A 12,342-nucleotide genomic window follows, 5' to 3' on the forward strand; every position below is an offset into this window, starting at 1 on the left:
TGCGAATCAATTGAAGAGGATATTGCGTAAGAACTGGCATATCCTCCTCACTGATCACATCATTAAAGAGGATCTACCAACGAATCCTTTAGTTACGTTCAGGAAAGCTAGGTCACTTAGAGACCATTTGGTCCATAGCTATCATGACGTAGAACCCACCAGGATATCTTTTAAAACACTTAATGGTTTTTACCCATGTGGTAAGTGCAAAGCCTGTAAGAAAAGCAAACGCACTTTAACGTATGATGTACCTGGTCTAAGTACACCTAAAAAGATCACCAAGTTTCTTACATGCACTACTCCTTATGCTATATATTGTTTAGTGTGCCCTTGTGGGCTCCGTTATATCGGGAGCACTATTCATCCGGTTAAGATTCGGATTCTTGAACATATGAGGGCGATAAACAATGTAGATGAATCCTACCCAGTAGCGAGACATTATAACAAGATGCATCGTCACAACAAGGATCTCCTTTTCTTCTGCCTAGATCATGTACCACAAAGCCCTAGGGGTGGGGATAGGATACAGAAACTTAGGCGTTTAGAATCACGCTACATCATCGACTTACAAAGTAAGAATCCACTGGGTTTGAATAGTAGTGAAGAACTTGCTGTGCATCTAGGATGAATTGATTCACATTGCTAAATTATGATGGATTTTTTCCTCTGATTTTCCTCTAATTCTTATATAAAGTCTGCATTTTTGTATTTATTGGACACTAATTGTACTATATGTGTATGTATATGTGGAGCGAATTTTCGAGCCCTGTCATAGGAGATAGAATACGAGCCCATCTGTGGGCATGATTCACGTATGACTCCCCTATGTTGTTGTGTTCTACTTAGTTCTGGTGGTATTTTTGAGGCAGTATATGAATGCCCATCTGTGGGCTAAATCAAATTTTATATTCTTATATAGAATGTAGGTTGCATATCTTTACATGGAATTATTGCTATATTTACTGCACTATTTTCCTTTTCTTTAGACGTTCAAAGATGGCGTTATGATTTGTCGCTAATTTATGATCAGTCTGTTTTCTGTCTCTACACCGGAAATGTTGAAAGTGCTTTAAAAAAATGTGTAATGGCCGCCGCGTTTCATTGCAGAAATTGACGACGGCTGAGTGCCGAAACGCGTCTTTGCCCAGGGTTCAAGTAATAAATCCTTTTTGAACTCTCCCCCGTGAGTGCTGTCGTCCGTGATGGGTACGATTAACTAGTGGAACTGTGAGCTTTATATTTGAAGCGGGAACACCCCCGCTTGGTGTGCACCCGTTCGAGAGTGCAACTGGCTGGTGTAGTGGAGCATATACATATATATATATATATATATATATATCTCAATATTCGATCTCCCAACTTCCATTCCGGCGATGAGAGAGATCCGGACTCCAGAATGCGTGGCAAAATAGGTTTATTTAATCAAAGCTGTTTATGATGCGTTTCAAGCACCTCCGTGCTCTGGATCACATACGGAAAACACAGTCCACTTTTAATTTTTATATTTTTCATTACCACCTCCCCAATGTCACGTGATTTCATAGACATAAACAAAATCGGGATCATGCACCATAAAAACAGTCTGTTTTCCAGGCACCGATAGCTTCAAAGTTACGGTTTCTTAACATATGGATATTTTGTTTGAATAAATACATAAATAGATATATAAATATATATATATATATTCCTATTTACAAGTAATTAATACATTATTAATAAATAATTTATAAAACAAACTTGAAAAAACAATAACTGATATTTCTGCTTAAATGCATGAATTGTTATAGTTATTAAAATCAGATACATAAAATCTGATAAAAACCCATATGTGCAAAATCTGCTGATATATAAAATGCCATTTAGACCAGGAATGCTTCATTTGAACCTTCAGTGGACACTTGCGCCTCTGAATATTCTTACTAAATGTCTGCATAAATGCTGATAGAAAATAATTGGGCTTCCCTGGTCTCATCAAATCCTCATGATTGAACACTATTAGCTGACATAAATACGATCGGTTATACTCATAGTTCAAACTCTTTTTCCAATTGATCCGGTAGGACAGCCGTCCTACCATATATTAAAGTGCTAGTGCAAATATTAACATAACAATAAATATGTCTATAAAAATATATGTTTGCTGTGAGGTTAACATGTGGATAAATGTAACTGCCTGAGGTCTAATAGCAATGTGTGAAGGGAAATACTGCTAATATCATACACATTTTGTCTTTATGACTATTTTACTCCCTTCTCCCTATTTTTTACTCTATATTTCTGCCAGGGCGTTAGGTAAGCTTTTCTGAAAAAGTACACATGGAAAAGTAAAAACATTTCATAATATTTTTTATAGAAAGTTATGGAGAACCTCTGTGTTATTTAATCCATTGGGAGCCTTACTGTCAAGTTCGAGAATCATGCAAGACTCCAGCTGGCGAAGAAGTCTCTCCCTATTGCCTCCTTTGGGCATAGGTAGCACTGCTGGGATCACAAAGTATTTAAGACAGTTCAAGTTATTGTTGTGACATATCTTGAAATGTCTAGCAACAGGGTATGCTGTATCCTTGTTAACTATTGCTCTAAGATGTTGCAGTATTCTGACATGCACCTGTAGCTTAGTACTTCCCACATTTTTTAAGCCACAGGTGCATGTCAAAACATATACAGCATACACTGTCCTACAATTGTAGGTGCCTCTAATGGAGATCTCAGTTTCTTGAAAGGGGGTGTTATACTTGGTTTTGTTTTCTCCAAATGTGCATGCCCTGCAAGTAGAACATTTGAAAAACCCTTGTCTGGGTTGCAGCCACATCTTATTCTTCAAATTAGTTTCTGGACTGCTCCTAACTATTTAGGCTCTCATGGACATACCTTTTCTTATTGTGGGATCACTCACCACTATAGGAGCTAGTACTGCATCTGTACGTATTATCGGCCAGTTTTGTTTGATAATCGATCTTATTTTTCTCTCCTGCCGATTGTAAGTTGTGATCAATCTAGGTGTACCATCTTCAGTTTCTTTCTTGTGGCTATCTTGAATATTGGGTTTCAACAGTGATTCCCTTGATCTAGCAGTTGTTTTGGCTATCGCTTCTGCAAGTACGGCTTCACTATAGCCCCTATTTCTGAACCTAGTGACTGCGTCTTTTATGCATACATTCAAATCCTCTTGAGTGCTACATATTCTTTTTAAGCGAAGGAGTTCCCCGTAGGGGATACTCCTTATAAGATGCTGCGGATGTGCGCTGTCTGCATGAAGCGTAGAGTTTCCTGCCAGCTTTTTGCTGTGCATGATGGTTGCTATAGCCCCATCCTTGATGTATATTTTTACATCTAGGAACTCTACGCTATCTTTATCAATATGTGATGTAAATCTGAGGTTCACATTGTTGGTATTCATGTTATTAACAAAGGTAGTTGCACTGTTCCTATCCCCTTTCCACAAAATAAACACATCATCAATGTATCTGAAGAAATGTTTCACATGTTTGTCATACATGTCTGAGTGAGCAGCCCCAAGAGCCTGCTCCTCCCACCAGCCCACCATCAAACAGGCAAGGCTGGGCGAGAAGTAGGCTCCCTTAGCCAACCCCCTCAGCTGTCTGGTCACCTCATTACCGTACATAAAAAAATTGTTATTCAAACACCATGATATTAAGTCAATCAAAATTTTGTTATGATCGTAGCACTCGAGTGGCCTGGTATCCAAAAAATGTTGAATTGCTGCGATTCCCAAGGAAGGTTCAATACATGTGTACAAGGACTCTATGTCAAGAGTCATCAACAACATGTCATCTGCCCACTCAATGCTACTCAATTTGTTTAGATAATCTCCAGTTTCCTTGACATATGTAGGCAGTTTTTAACCATTGGCTGTAAAAAGAAATCAACATATTGGGATACATGCTCCCCCATGCTATTAATGGCAGAAATTATCGGTCGGCCTGGAATGGGGTTTTCATTCTCGTGAGTCTTGGGGATGAAATATATAGATGGAACTTTTGGATATTCAACCCATAGATATTTGAATTCATCTGTCGATATTGATCCATCTCTCTTATATTGATGTAGTTTCTTTGTTAAGATTTCATTTGCCTTGTTATATTCCTTCATAGTTGATTTTTCATAGCAATTAGGATCAGATAGTTGTCTTTTGGCCTCCTTTATATACTCATTTTTAGGCCAAATCACAATGTTACCGTCTTTGTCTGATTGCATCACAACTATTTCTTGGTTATCTTGTAGTTTCTTCATCAATTTCGCATATTCTATTTCTTTGTATATTTTATTTAATTTTTTCCGTTTCACTTTGTGGTAAAGTTGTTTTATGTCATCTGTGACCCTCTCGTGAAAGATATCTATAGTCTTTTGGCATCATTGGGATAAATGGCGACTTTGTCTTAAAGGGACTGCTGCATGCCCTTTGTTGTGTAATATCCATGTCTTGAAGATTATGTTGGGTTGAAGCCCTCATATATATATAATATTCTTGGATCCTACATTTCAGTGGACAAATAGTGTTTCCAATATAAGCCAGTAGGCATGTACAACTGATGGTGTATATCACATATGTACTATCACAGTTCAGCCAATCTTTGATTTTAAAAATAGTTTCTTCCCTATAGCTGATATGTGTTTTCTTTTGATAAAATGATGGATGATTGTAAGACATTGGTCTTTAAAAAAAAGGACACAGAGAGCCCTTCATGTTTGTGTCCCCCTAAAAGCAATGCTTGGTTTTTCAGAAGAACATCCATCAATACTGTATTGTTATTAAGGATGTGTCAGTGTTTATGTTAATATTTCCAGATATAATGATGCTCTACTCATGGTATTAATGACTCTCTGAGCTCGACAGGTATCAATGACTCACAATATTTCTTGCTGCTTTGTGTGGTAGACTTTCATCCTTGTTTAGGTTCCTGCCACCTTTTGACATATTAAATTTAGTTTTTATTGAGTGTGGAGGTTTTGCCGCCTTGGTACTCCTGCCCTGTGGTGATGATGTTGTTGCCATCTTTAATACATCCTTTTAGGTCGCGCATGCCTTAAACTGATCTGGACCCATCTGGGGGAGCACCGACACTGAGCTCTCACCACGCATCCTCTGACAGATGGGGGATAATGACAGGGGGTTCTAGGTGCATGAAGGGGGCTGCAGGACCTGCCACTATTGCGAATGGAAGAAGGCAAGGCTTGCTGCCCACGTGAGGAAGGTGGAAGGGGGCTGCGGCTCTGGGAGAACGAGTGCTGCAGGTCTGCCACTGTGGTCACCCGGCTGCCGAGGAGCAGCGCACGCCACAAGAGACCCTGACTGGTGGCAGCATGGGGTGAAATAAGGTACAACTCGGTGACATGAATGCGTATCCCTGGACTCGGCTGTGCAGGGCCGTGATGTACTGGAATTGGCCGCAGCTATCACTTTACCCTGCAAAGCCCCGAGGAAGCAGCAAGTGTTAATAGGCCCCTGCACCCCTCCACACCGCCCCTCCTCGCATCGGTGGCCTATTCCCACCGCCAGTTGGTGCTTTTAAATGAGATGTGGGGAGACAGGCCCAAACAAACTAAATCCAGGGATTCAACTGAACAGACTCCTAGCATAAACTGTCCCCGTCCTCGCAATGTTCGCATTTCCCTTGGCAGGATTGCTTGTGCCCCACTCAAGCCCAGGTGATGGGGAACTTCTGCGATGTAGCCGGGGTGGAGCGACATTTCCCAGAGAGCTAACAGCAGTGATCTCTGAGAGAAAACATAGTGGGTGCTTCACTGCGGATGCTGGACTATACAAATCTCTGTCTTTCATCCTCAGCTAACCATCCTACCCAAAGCCTCAACTGTCCATGCATGAATTCACTTAGCCCCAGGACTGAGGCTTGCACATATCCAATCGGTCCAGGCAGTGTATGGAGCAATGGGGGACCAAAGAATCTAACCACCTGGGGCATCTAGACACTGGTGGTGGTGCCCGTGAGCCGGCACAGGCCAACATGTTGACGACAAGCATCCCGCTGGAACCAACAGATGCAAAGCTTGACAAGATCTTGCCCGTCATAGCTGACACCAGGCAGGAATTGGGAGGCCCAGTGGACCCATTGGCAGTTGAATTACGCCTGCTGCTTGATGAATAACTGAAGCTTTCAGCCCAAATGGACCTGCAACCAGCCACAGAAGACCTGGAGGGGAAAGTCTGGTACCTCATGGTCAGACTTCATACCCTAGAGAACAGGGCGGAGAGCACAGAAGGGAGATCCCACTGCAGTAATATCCACATTGTGAGCTTTCTGGAGGGAGCGGAGGGCCAGGATCCCATTACCTTCTTCGAAACCTGGCTGTCCATGACTGTGTCCCCTATGGGCTTGTTGCCCTTCTTTTTGTTGGAGAGGGCCCCCAGGGTGCCAGCCAGGTGCCCCCCTCCAGGAGCACTACTAAGGCATGTGGTGGCCAAATTGATGAACTTCCAAGATAAGGAAACCTTCATGCATCCCTCACCTACGACAATACACCCATACTTATCTTTCCCGACTTCAAACTGGCAGTTCAATGCTGCAGGGCCTCATTCCTATGGATGAAGAAGAAACTTCACTTTGTCGGCCTGGCTTACTCATTGCTGTTCCAGGCCGAGCTGAAAGTAATAGCAAACCACACCAGCTACTTCTTCACGAAGTCTGCGGATGCCTGAGACTGGGTAGAGCAGCGCTGGTATGAATCCCCAGTAGCCGGAACACCAGAAACAAGAAGGAGATCAGCCACCGCTGGACGCGGGCGGCAACGGCGCCAATGTGGGAATGGCGGGATAGTGTTGCCTGGCGCACCTTCCCCAGCACAGGCCCATGAGGAACAGCGATAAGCACTCTTGGCAACCACCAATATGTGAGCTGAGAAGATATCCCACCATACAGATGACGAAGATGGGACGCCATCGAAGACTGCTCAAGTGCTTCAGACCATAGCACCTTCTCGACTGATCTCCCCATAGTTACACCACAAACTGAAAATGACATTGCTTAGCTTGACCATGGTGGGGAGGTCCGAGAGATGAGCCCAGAAGGCTTAATCCTCACCAATTCAACTGTGAAACTGAGAGTCATACCGTTGTTGTGCCTGTAGTCACAATGCCATCCCACACCCGCACCCTTATTTGGTAGGCCACTCCACTTTCTTTGCGGTTTTCTTTACAGGACTTCACCACACCTCACGTTGGGATGCACAGAGCTCCTTTCAGGTGGAATCATGTGCTCTTTGTTTGGGCAGTTAGATTTTTCTCTGCTGCCTTGGGACTGGGAGTTGGGAGTATTGTTCATTGACTTGGTTACACTGCTTTCTATGCTACACTGCAACTATACACAAGGTCTGCCTCCACACCAATGCACCTCGCTGCCTCCACCCTCCTGTCTGCCCCACATTGTCTGGATTGAGACTACAACATGACTTGGAAATTGTTTCTAATATGCAATGTCCGAGGGATGGGAGCACAAAGGTTGAATTAGACCATGACGGTTGCTATGTCTTTGCAGTGGGTCAGTTAGATGGCAGGGGCATCTTACTGGAGATTATTTACACCCCGAATGTAGCACAACAGCAATTCATGCCTTTCCACTCTGCTGATACAGTGGTCGCAAGTGCCCTGGATCATAGATGGAGTCTAAACTGTGTCTTAGACCCACAGTTGGATCCCTCACACTCCCCACTACCTAACTCCCCCTGTAATTGATGCCGTGTCCTATCTATCCCAATGGCTCTCGCATTGGTCATTGTCCAATATCTGGCACACATTGCACCCGAACACTAGGCAATACTCCTTTTGTTCACCACTTCATGAGCTACTTGTATGACTACACTAGCTATTTTGTAGCATCCCCTTCAGCTTCACTTCAAGCAGGCAAAATATCTTTGGAAGACCCTGTCTGACCCATTGCTTATCCAAGTCACATGGGGGGCGCCGCTCCCTCCTGTATTGATGGGGTGTTTACACCCCGCGACTTTAGAAGATACAGTATTCCACAATTAGATGAGCAACATCTTGCTGACTTACATAGCAGGCAACTGGGGTCTAATACCACCCGGCTGGTGAAATGGGAGGCCCTGAAGTTGGTCATGAGTGGCACTGCCTTCACACTGTGATAGGAGCAGTAAACACCATACACTGGGAGCTAATGCAGGTAGAAGCTAAGATGGGACCCTTGAAAATGAGGCACGGGACCCATCTAAAAGGTACACACTGATTGAGCAGTTAGAGTAGCACACACACCTGAAGGAATCACTGCAATGCATTGGTTACAAGGGATATTAGGCTCGAATGCACGCTGAGGGAGATAAGGCAGGCCATTTATTACCATGGATCCTAAAGAATGCAATGGCCACAACACTGGCAGGGGTGGCTTCTCCATTGGAGCGGAGGAGCATCCCACCACTTAAATCACTCCCAAAGCCCCAGAGCTGAAAAATAAAATGTTAATTCATTACCATTTCATTTTTCATTCCTCATCCCGAACAAAGCGTCAGGGCGGGGCTGGGCAGCTGCTAAGCGACAGCATCAGTGAGGTGGGTGGGCTGTTAAATGCAGTGTTTAAAGTGTGCATGTCTTTTTGACTGGCTATCTTGCGATGCACACTTTAAACCTCTCAACCCAGCTGTCTTAAGACAGCTGGCTTGAGAGTAAGTGAAGGCCTCCAGAGCACTATGGAGCGCCGAGTGAGGCCGCCCCCTCCAATCAGGGTGGTGCTCTCAAGGTATGAGAGCAGCACCAGGATTGGTCAAGGGAGTTTCCGAGTGGCCGGGCTGCAGAGGGAGAATAAAAAGGAAGGAAGAGGTCTCATTCATGTCAGGTAAGTGTTTAATTTTTATTATAATTTTTTTTCATTTGGACTGGCTTGCTTGTGCCCCTCCCCCCGTGGATGCCAGTCCCTACTGACATTTGCATCTCTCCGACAACATTAGTCACCAGTCAGGAGAATATCCATGAGGCATTTTGTGCCTAGTATCGCACATTCTATAATCCACCCCCAGTGAATTATCGTGATCAGATCCACGGCTTATTAGGATTGACCCAGTTACCCACCCTGTCATTGAGCACCTCCCCTAACAGACCATGTACTCTGAGTGTAGTCCGAGTGTTGATGTTGGGCAGTGACTACAGGATATTGAGCAAGGCCATAGCCACAAAGCTCATGGAACATGATCCACCATAACCAGATGGGGTTTTTACCAAATGATAAAAGATAATCAACATCCACAGCCTGCACCAGATACTGGAGGCTCCGAGTTTCTGGCCCTATGTAACTTGTGTGGTCTTGGACCTAGAAAAAGCGTTTGACACCTTAGAGTGGGGGGTTCATGCTTGTGACGCTGGAAGCGATGGGCATACACGCAGAACAATATTTTGACTTAATGAACTCCTCTAAGAAGACCCGACTGCCGGGGTAAAAACAGGGCAACGGATATTGGCCCCTTATACAATCAGCTGGGGCACACGCCAGGGCTGCCCTCTTTCCCCATTACTTTTTGCCCTCGGGATGAACCGTTATAGCAAAGATTGCAGCAAGCGGGCCATGCCTGAGCTATTCCACTGGGAGACATGACCCACAAAGTCTTATACGCTGATGGCGTTCTTATCAATGTCAGAGATATCATATAAGGCATTGATGAAATACCGACCATTTTAGACACCTTTCTTTCTGACTTGGGTTGGGCATGAATTGGGCAAAGAACTGATTGTCTCTGCTCCACCCTGATTGCCCACGGCATCACTTTGTGGTGGGCACTCAGGTCCTCCACTGGGAGCCCCACACATTTTGCTATTTGGGCATCAATGTGTATCACACACCTTGTTATTTAATAGATGGGAACCTCACAAGGGCAATCACGTCCCTCCACCGTCAAATTGCCTTCTGGTATTCCCTCCCTCTGTCAGTGCAGGGCAGAGTGGTACTTTCTAAGATGGTGATGATTACGCCTATTCTACATTACTCTGTAAACTTGCTTAATGTGATTATTCCTGGCACCACTTTCCGTACCATGCACGCCATGCTTGATGGATTCATCTGGAATAAGGAAAGGCGATGCGGGGCACTGTCCAAGCTGCAACTCCAAGTGGTGCAGGGTGACCTTAGTGCCCCAAACTTTGAACATTACTATTCAACGGAACAGCTGCGGTGGTCCACCCAATGGCTGGTTGAGGGACTGGTGGAGGAACTGGGACACATCCAGGGTGAGAGGGTGTTGCAGCTGGTGAGGGAAATATTTCTACCTGGGACGGCACCACCCCCGCCTGAGAGCGGCCTGCTGCAGGTGGCACATGGCAGCTTTACGAGAGCCTTACGTCTCATGACAGATATTCCCCAATAAGCTCATGGAATCCACTTGAGCTCATAATGTGTATTTGAAAGCACTGCGTACCCCACAAAGGGTATATTGCTGCTGAATATTCATCCATCCAAGCTTTCAGAGAACAGATTGGCTGGGGACTATGAAACAATGGGAGGCAGAGGGCGTTAGCACACTGGGTGACCTGTTCCTGGATCTGACCCTCATCCTCTTCGATCAACATATAGACAACTTCGGCCTCCCGGTGGGCCACTTTCTAGGCTATAGGAGAATGGTGGAAGAGATGGAGAGACTGGGGTATAGAGGACTTGGAACCTAACCCGCGTCTGCTGGACACATCATGCTCATGATGGGCAAAGGGTGCTGGCTGATTACGTGGCTGACCAAAGCACACACACACACACACACGCTACAGGACCCTACACTCTCTTTAACAGGCCTGAGAGGGAGACATTGGCCATGCATTAACCTCGAAGGAATGGGCTCCCGTAACGCCTACTCCCAATATATCCAACACAATATTCTGCACAGGGTGCACCTCACCCCAGCATGCTTCATAAAAAACTATCCCGAAGTGTCATCGGCCAGCCCACGCTACCAGATGGCTGGAGAGGACCTGTTCCTCATGCTTTGGAGCTGCCGGTTGCCCTGCAACCTTTGGACAGAAGTGACAAATACATTGCCCACTACGACAGGCTGCAATGACTTTGACTGCATGACTGGCTATGTTTAAGCCCTTTACAGGCAGAGAAAAAATAGGAGGCGCAACAACCCACTTCATAGATTTGGCATTGTTGCTGGTGTGCAGATGAATAGCTATGAACTTGAAGGCTACTGCGCTTCTGGGGCTGGCATGCTGGCGGGTGGTGACACCGAAGTGGGGTAAAGCCAAAGCTACGGTGTCCTGGTGTGAAGAGGTGAAAGGGCTGCGGCAGAGACCAATAGCATCAGATTGGAAGGAATTGCTGGCTACCCTTGAGGAGCAGCGGGACAGTCCCATCCACTTGGACTGATCACCGCACCCGATCATAGTCTGTCGGACTAACTACAGGTGTGGAACTCCCATTCCAGCAGCTCCCACCTTTTCTTCCCCCCTAACTCACCCCGTGACTTCCCTACGGTGTCGCTGGAGCACAATGACGATACACTTTGGAGAGGCTACTGGAGAGTCTAATCCAAACAGAATGCTCCGCAGGGGATTCTTGGGGTAGACTGTGTAACATAAATATGTCTAATTTATATTTTCATTTTTGACTGCAGCTATACCTGGGGTTGTATATAGTTATAACGGATCTTGCATTGTTGGAACATGCATTTCCTTCTTATTTTACATATGGGGGCACAGGCATGCAAGTTACATTTTGCGATTACCAAATAGCGATTTTTAAGAAATCGCTATTTGATAATCACAAAATCCAATGCATCAAAACAGGCTCCAAATAACGATTCTCTAATTGCGATTCCTTAAGAATCGCAAATGCACATAGGGAATCGCTATTTGCTATTGTGTCTCCCATATTTCCTAAGAGCCTCAAGGCCCATAGGTGGGAATGGTCTTGCATTGCCTAAATTGCGATTACCTAATTGGTAATCGCAAATTATGTAATGCAAAGGCAAGGGGGCCTGAGACCCAAGCCCCCCCCCCCCCTCTACGGTACCCCTGACAAAAAAAAAGGTGCCAAATGTAAGGCACAAACAACGATTGCAAAATACCTTGATGCATATCCCCCATGGGTTCAAAGATATGAGGTCGGTGAAATGTTGCCTGAATTACTGTTGCAAAACTGTAAGTACCCAAAAAAAAATTATGGGCCTTAACACATTTCAGGGGTTCTTTGCTCAAAATCACTTTGGGTATCTTCTTCACAAGGCACCTTTGCAGAACAGGCAATTAATGAAGCAGACAGCAATGTCCATCCCTTTATTTGTGAGAACAATTTGGCAGATGTCTATTCTGCCATATTTATAGTGTAATCGACAACATTGCACTTTTATTATTTTGAATGGGACTTCCACACT

The 12,342-nt window shown here is 44.8% G+C and overlaps 1 protein-coding gene across 2 annotated transcripts in view; it reads right to left on the reverse strand.

Annotated features, from left to right (window-relative positions):
• Positions 1–12,342, reverse strand: part of LOC146799097 (sodium/potassium/calcium exchanger 4-like) — a 611,785-nt gene that overhangs the window by 45,850 nt on the left and 553,593 nt on the right. The gene's annotated exons all lie outside the window — the stretch shown is intronic.

The sequence above is a fragment of the Triturus cristatus genome, chromosome 9 (genome assembly GCF_964204655.1).
Source record: "Triturus cristatus chromosome 9, aTriCri1.1, whole genome shotgun sequence".
Lineage (NCBI taxonomy): Eukaryota > Metazoa > Chordata > Amphibia > Caudata > Salamandridae > Triturus > Triturus cristatus.